Source organism: Gymnogyps californianus, chromosome Z (genome assembly GCF_018139145.2).
Source record: "Gymnogyps californianus isolate 813 chromosome Z, ASM1813914v2, whole genome shotgun sequence".
Classification (NCBI taxonomy): Eukaryota; Metazoa; Chordata; class Aves; order Accipitriformes; family Cathartidae; genus Gymnogyps; species Gymnogyps californianus.
Genome location: NC_059500.1, coordinates 57,100,824 through 57,109,242, shown reverse-complemented (window position 1 = coordinate 57,109,242; position 8,419 = coordinate 57,100,824).

The window sequence follows — 8,419 nt, the reverse complement described above, 5'->3', positions numbered from 1 at the left end:
TGGTTTTGAGATAAATACATTACCAAAGAAGCTTTGCTGGTCCACACAAGGGTCATGTGCCAAAAGGATTATTGGACATGTACATATTCACCTGCTTGGTGGCAAAGAAACTTTGTGCACATAAACGCTCCCTTTCTGGTTGGACTTTTGCAAGTGTCAGCTATTATCAATGGTTTTTTCCAAACTCCTTTTGTCATGACTGCCACTACATCTCATCATGAAATTTAGTTTCAAGAGGAGATTCAAATGGTGAAGGATTTTTTAAATGCGTTTATTTAATATGCTTTGCACTTTAGTCATGGCAGGAAGTACTTCTTTCTTCATGAGTGTCTGGCTTTGTGGGCTTCAGCTCTCTGGGCTGAGCATAGCAAGAATTTTTTATTTCTTTCAGACTGTCAGAGTTCCTCCCATCTGGCAATCAAGAAAATGCAGAACAAAAGGGTGTTTGCAACAAACGCCAGCTTCAGCAAAAGCTTTTTTTTAAGTTTTCAACCAATTTTGGGTCTGCGTCATAAAGCGAAAGGAATGGTACAATATGTGAAGAGCTGTTCTGTGTAAACAGATTTCTGTTGATGTGTGTTCTACAGCTGGACTTATGGCAACATTAGCGTGTTCTGATGCGATAAAATTTTAACATCCAGGCTTCATGTGCCAGCTGATAAATGATGGGAGACAAATTAAAAACAGTTTCATTAGCACAAAACAACACTGTATCAGGAGTCTGTCAATTAGGTGCTAGCACAGAACATTGTCATTATACAAGGGCCTTTTGGCTATAAACAACTGTCCAGCAACTCTACTAGAAACCTCAGTCTAGAGGATTGCTAGTAGGAGGCTGATTTCAAAGTTCATTAGGCTAAAACTTGGCAGACCGATTCTCAGGCCAGATGTGCATTTTTTATTTTCCAAAAAATTGTATCAATCCATTCAAGCACCTTTGATCTAGAGTTTGGCAAACAACTCACAGTTCTCAAAGTTTCATATGGATGCTTTTATTCCAAACTTTAGGTTAACAATGATTTCTTTAAAAAAAAAAGAAAAAAGCCCTTATAAGCAGCTAGCCCTTCAAGAGAGCTGTATTGGCGTCCTACATTTTCCCCCTTCCCCCTCCTCAAATATTGCTTGCAAATGGCAGATAACAAAAATGCATGAACATGCCTAGTAGCCTTGTTGCCATGCTTCAGTGCCAAATTGAAACCATGCCACCCTATAACAAACCTTGACCTGCAGTGTAATTGCTCCATTTTTCATGGTTTCCTACTCTGTCCTGGCAATTTCAAATGCATTGACCTGCCACCCACTATTCCAGACAAGTTACCAGCCAGGAGTCCAGCTTTTAAATGAAACAGGGTTTTAACTCCAAAATGGCATGAGGAATTTAACTGCTTCAAGATGTATCATGTATTGCTAACTAAAGCCTGGAGTGCTACCTAATATATGACATCCCTATGGAAATGTCAGCAAATGCTACTGCAGTGCAGAAATAGCAGAAGCTGCCTACAGTAAAGGGAATGAGGGGGAAGATTATAGCCGTACTGGTGAGCTTCATTGCTGGAAGATTTCAAAATAGGTCTGCAACTACAGCTAGATTTTTACTGAATCATGTCATAGATTTCCAGAGGATTTTGTAGACTGAACAACATAATCGTCGATACAACGAAAAAAGGCACTGGATCATTAAAATGTATTTTTAATGGACAACTAGTCTTTTAAAGCAGTAGTGAGTAAGCCTCAGTAGAGACACAGTTTCATGCCGACATCTAAAACCACAGATTTTCTACAGTCCTCCTGATACTTTCAGAGGTCCCTCTTTGTGCTTAGACCTGGATTAAAGTAAAGGTGCTGTAAATGCTCTTCACAGGACCCCAGCTCCTTCAGATGCACAAGGGTCTAATTTTCGCTTTCATTAGTGTTTAGGATATAATATCCGCTTCTAGCCCAAGCTGATACAAAGCACACCTTGAAAATATAATTGTCCACCTTTCTCTGCAGGGAGCCTGGAACAAGGATTTGTGCCATATAAACCATCTGGGCACCTTAAGCACTGTAATATTTAACTCCATCAGCGTACCAGTTACAGAGGGAGCCTGTGGCAGAGGAAAACGCTGGCTGGCCCGCAACACCCTCTAATGCAGACACAGCATGTGCTTAGCCAGGCTTAGTGCAGACCAGACATATGGTCTGGCCTTAACAGAGTAAGTCAGCAGTGCCACTCTGACCTGCCAGAGGAAGGCTGCTGCCCTGCCTGGGGGAGAGGGCAGTGCGGTTGCGGGATGCTAAGGAGCCTCCTGAATCCGGACCGTGTGGACTGGGAGGATGAGCCCATATTGCCCCATCAGACAGAGCTCTCAGGACCTCCTCGGAGCTGGTGATGCTTTCAGCTGGCATTGCTGGCACCAGGATGGCGTGAGGGGGGATACCAGTTCTCTGAGCAGTGCAGCTCCCCTGGCTTCTTGTGCTATCCTAAGACAGAAGAGCATTGTTTGGGGGGAGAGGCACCTGTTCGTCCTAGCTGAAGTCTGCTTGGCCCAGCAGGGGCTCTTTTGGCTACAAAGAGGGGCTGGGTTTTTGCATACTGTCAGGCTCTTCAGCATTGTTTCTTGATGAATGGTATTAATAAGGCAGGTGTTTCACCCAATTGGTGTTTTGTCCCTGGAGAGGTGTAATCCAGGGGTGTGGGAGAGGGATGTTAGTGTAGTAAATCTTTTATTATTTAAATAGGAAACGTTTTTTATGGGGGATATGAGCAGCGTTTAAAAGCTGCAGAGCTAGACACTCCAGGGATCAGCTGTAAATGAAGGTTAAGCCTTGTGAAGGCTTCTACCTTGACTTTTTTATTGGGATTGCTATTGTGACTGAGGCCTTGATGTTTTATAACCCTGGCCATATGGTTATGTGGTTTTGGAGAAGAGGGTTTGGCGAAGGGCAAGGGGAAGGGGGGGAGGGAAGGGAGGTTGTTGTTACTGCTGCAGTGGAACGAGTATGTTCAACTTTCCCATTCTGGTGTGCCCTAGCTTACAGCATATGGACACCAATTCCACAGTCTTTATGGGGAAATCACATGGGCATTGTTAAATCATTTAATCTAAACTTTGAAAGAGAAAAATAATAAGGTGATTAAGGACAACCTGAAGGTACTTGATAATGTGATGCTGAGGGGATGGAATCACCTTTCATTACCAAGCTAAGACGAACACTAGCTGCTAAGTGCAGGGAAGAGGTAGGTGGTGGATTTTTCTGATTTTTTTCAATAGGGCAGCTGCTTATGTTCTTTGCATTATAAGAGAGACAGATGCACAGAGCAAGAGCTTCAATGCCTTCTGCAGAGAACTCTATTAGTTCTGAGCTGAAATTGAACCATGCTAATTTTAAAGCACTGCAATATAGCCATTTTATTTCCTCCAGCTGTGGGTCTTGACTTTCAGCTAGAAAGAGGGGGCAGAAAGACAGGGCAAAAGAAAGACTGGAAAAAATAAAACAGCAGGATGCCTGTCAATACCTACTCTTGAGTTAGGAGACTCTGAACAGGACTAGAACTGAAAGAAATTATTAAAGTATTGTACTGCCTCCCCCTGGAAATTAGCACAATCCTTGTTCTTTAAATATTTAGGATGCACAATTCAAGAATTCCTTTTCCACCTGAAATTCTTCTTAGGATGTTAAAAATATGGGGAGTGCCTAAAGTATCCTGACAGAGTGCATGCGGTAACGCCTGCTATTCCAATTCTTTTCATCAGAGGCATCAGTGGGAAAACTTTTCAAAGACACAGAAGGGAATTGGGTACTTACTTCCTACCCAGTGCCTAAATCCCCACTGGAGACCTCTCCTTAGACGAATAACCAATGAACTCTGAAGAACCCATTTCCAGATGTGAAGCTGGATTTATGATACTAGAAATTCTCAACAGCGGCAAAGTACTGAATTTATAGTTCACGTTTGGATTCTTTCAAAAAGGCTCACTTGCTAGAATTTTGTTGGAGGTTTCCCTATTAATCAATATAAAAGTTAAGATGAGGAGAAACACCAAGGAGTGATTGGCAAGCGCCCACAGGTTTGCAGGCATTTGCTTTGGTGACATTTATGAAATGTAAGAGAACCTGAGTGTTCCCAAAGTATCAGCCCACACTTTGCAGAAAGTCTAAGTCATTTCATCCTACAGAGAAAATGAAAAGCGTCTGTTTCTTTAAATCTTTAATGAGATGTGGCACATGCTGCACAAAGGATTTAAAAGCTAAATACACTTTGGGACCTGCTTTGTATCTGTTCTTTGACCATCTACAGTAAATAAATGCAGTTTAATGCATTGTACTTAAATGATATTGTTGTTCATCCTGTTGTTTTTTGAGGCAGTGTATCATCTCAGTCACTGCACACTGGCAGTGTGCAGTTTAGGTAGCTCTAGGGATGCTTCACAGTTTGGAAGTGAGTAAGCACCAGTGGTGAAATTGCCAAATTGCTCTGTGAGCGGTAGTGCTCTGGCTTTGCCAGAGCAGATAGATACCTTCCAGCTGTACACCAACTGCAAAGTAACAAGAAATGGCAAACCTTACTGGATGAGAATAAGAAGTCCTGGAAGTGACAGAAGGGTGGCCTCCCCAAAAGGAATGAGGAGGGAGAATTGCCTCACCTTCTTGGAGCCAGAGCTATGGCATTTCTCTGAGACCTGCAAATTTATTCCAGGCTGTCTATGATACTGCCATGCCAAACCACTAGCAACTCATTACATTCCTACCAGCAAAGCCTGGCTCTGGCAACTCAGTGCTTTAGTAGCCAATATTAACTTATTATCCTAAGTAAAACTATTTGTAACAGGTGTGTGCCAGACACATTTCCGATCTCATTAAGAAGTTAAAAAAACAAATAAGGCAAAAGGTGGATTTCGGCTGCCATCCAACAAAACACATACGTGCATATGTATTTTCAAATGTGAAAAACCTCATTGCTCTCGAAGGACAAACATATGTCCTTTGTATTAGCATTTAGATTACCACTTGACTTACAGTTATTGGTTTTTATCTTAAGTGCTGCAAAAACGCTTGATCATCTGCCCTAAAATCTTGGAGACATCCTGAGTAGACAGTAAGCTCCATAACTTTTGCAGTGTGAAGGCTGACAGTATGCACGCCTGCATCCCCTGCCTCTGGAAGCAGGGCTGGAGAGGGCCACAGGCAGAGCACAGCCTTGCTGGGACATGGCCAGTATGGAGTCTAGCTGCTCAGTGTAACCTACAGGCAGAGAAGGAAATGTAAAGCTTGCTGTACGCTGATCATTCCCCGCCTTGGAGCTGCTTCATGGCTCCTACTGAGGGTGGTGGTTCTGGGCCAGGCTTACAAAACTGAAAGCCCAAAGTTAAGCCCCATATGGGTAGGCGCCAAAACAAGTATCCAAAGGACTGTGCAGACCTTGGTGTCAGTGCTTCCTCTGGACACTTACCGTGGACAATTGTACAAGGCTTATTAAATGGAAGATGATCATCACTAGCCTCCAACATGCTGCTGGAGAGCTTCAGGATCTGGTGCTAGCAACTGGGTTACCCTTCAGAGCAGTACATTTCTAAGAAAAGAGATAATGTATAGGTTGGATTCCTTGTTCATTCTTTTCTCTGTGTACTTTGTACTGAAAATGTTTTTAACAGAATTTTTAATTTGGATCTGCCAGGTCTTCTTAAAGAGTTTTAGTGATGTCCATATCTCTGTATTGTAAAGTTCCTGGGGTAGGGATATATCCCCTTCTTAGTAAACTTTACCTGCAGTGCAACACTGACCACTCCAGCAGTACTGCAGGCAAGTAGGACTAAAAAGTGCATGGGAAGTGATTAGACAATTCAGTCTGAATTCAAAGACAAGCAGAATCTCTTGACTGCTAATAAAGAAACACTGGGTCCCACAACTCAGGGTCCCGTATCCTTTAGTTAGCCAAACTCCAACTTGGTGCATTTTCAAAAGCTTCTGATCCTGCTGCCACCACAGGAGTGTTTGTACCTGGCATAAATACTTCTCAAATAATGTTTAGTTGTTTTGTGTTATACCAAAATACGTGTCCTCTGAGGAAGGTCTCTGCAGCGCGCCTGCACACTGCCAACTGTCACTCCAGTCACCATGCTATGGTTGTCTGAACAGTCTTTAATTTGAACTGTGAGAGTCCTGGAGTACTTGGACTAGCTAAAGTCCATTGTCATAGTAACCACTAATTATTTTAAAATAAGCCTCTCTTCACCTAAATAGTAGTTAATAATTCCTTATATTCTTCACAGATACTTTCTTTCAAATCCTTGCTCCTCATGAAGCTGAAACAGCTCCTCATATCTCAAGCAAACAAATAAGGAAAAACATAAAGCAAGATCTTCTAGACACATGGAAAAGGATTGAATTCACTTCTGTGCCCCTATTTTTAATCCCTATCGCTGCCTACATTATATAATTGTACAAATACAATACATTTTCAAGCAGAAATCCCCCTTTAGTTTGATTAGTAGTTCCACTTTAAAATCAATGACATAATATATCCTTTGGGAATGAAACAATTTCTGAGAATAAATGAAGGCCCAGCTTTCTGGATCTTGGAAATAGCACTAAGATCTGTTAAAATGCAAACCAGCTGTTTAAGAAGCTCCTCAGAGGCTTCTAAAAGACAGAAAAGATTTGACAATTGATCTTCAAGCAAAAGTGTTTAGGTTAAAAAATAAGTAACATTAACAAGACTTTGATGTCTTATTATCCGAAATTAGGCACTTCTTAGCTCACTAATTTCTTCTGGTTTTCATTTTGTACAGTTAACCTGCAGGAAACACACCCAGCACGTTAGCTAAACACCAACTGGACGACAAGGAGCGGATTGACGTGACACAAATCACAAACAATACAATTTCTTAAGAGGCCTTGTAAAGGGCAAGAAGTAGCTTTTGTTCTATTCATCCGAATGCATTTGTGCAAGAGCTCTCTGGGTTATGCTAGCAACCCGAAGCTGCCCTTGCAAATCAGTGAGCTTCTGGGTTTTAATCACTTCAAGTAAATGAGCTGTTCTAGTTACCAACAGGGCAACAGTTGCCAATCATAGTAGACAAGAAAGCAGACCCACTGCAGGGCATGAAATTAAATTTTCCAGGTAGTAGCCAGTAATTGATACCACAATGTGACCTTTGCCTAAAGCAGCCAATTTAGAACCGTATGGAACAGCAACTGGGGCAGGACAGAGTCTGTGACCACCAGTGAGCTTGCTCGGCAAAGAAACAACTCTGACAGTACTCTCCGCCTCCACTGGCAGGTAGCTTTGTGGCTTTGTAATCTACATGAAGTGAGACTCTCACCTGATGCAGACAGCACCCCAAGAATATTTTTATAAGATCTATTTTTAATAATTTTTTTTTTGTAACGTGGCAAAATAAGAGCACAGCAAATTTGTACACAAATGACAAGGAACTGACAATTTTCCTTGATACTAGCATATTTTATGTGCCATTAGGCAATGGCAATTTTTTCCCCAAGCTTATAGCTCAAAAATTAACAAAGAACCTGTCTGAGTAATCCTTATTGTATCCCATTCAGAAATCAAGCATAGCTTCTTCCAGGAAGACTCTCTACATCCCTTTTAAATTGCCAAAGTCTCTGGGCTCCCACTGACTCAATAGCAAGTGAAGCTGGTAATTCCCATGTGAGATCCACACTCAGCCTCGAGCCGTACCCACAAACCAAGGCACTTGAGTAAGGCACACAGCTGGCCCAGCCATCCCAGGCAAGAGAAACAGGCATTGATAGAAGGGTATTTATCTCAGCTGCAGGCTCAGGCAGCCTCCAGAGGTGCCCATCTCACATTCGCTATTGCTCAAAGACATAATCAAGAGTCACCAAACTCCCAAAACAGGCACCTCAGTTAAATGACCAAAGCAAAGGAGGATCGGTCTTGGTCTACCCACCGAAGTCAACAAAAGCTTTTTCCAAGAACTTCAGATGAGGACCTAAACTGTCATCTGCTACCAATGAAATCAAGAGGAGCTTTGTCACCAACACCACGCTGTCCAGATCAGGCTAGAAAACTGAAAGCACACATAAGGGAGTCTTTGTAAAGTGACTGTCACACCTTACAAAATGCAGCAGCTGCTTAAAAATGAGTCCTCATGCCCACACTACTGAAGGCCTTCCTATGGATTTTCTCCAGCACATTTTTCTCCATAAAATTAATAGGACTACATGTGTGTTTAAAAACAGGCAGGATTCACCAAATTGGTGCCTGGAACAAGCCCAGTATCACTGGGGCTTCCTCTCGAAGTACCGTTTATAGTACTGAATATCAAACCCACTGCTGACATTTTTACTGCTGTGCTATAGGAACAGTAATGCATTCTCTCGGGCCACTGGAGTTTGAAACTGTGCACTGAATACAAAGCTAATAGACCCAAGAAATGCTGAAAATGCTATCAGC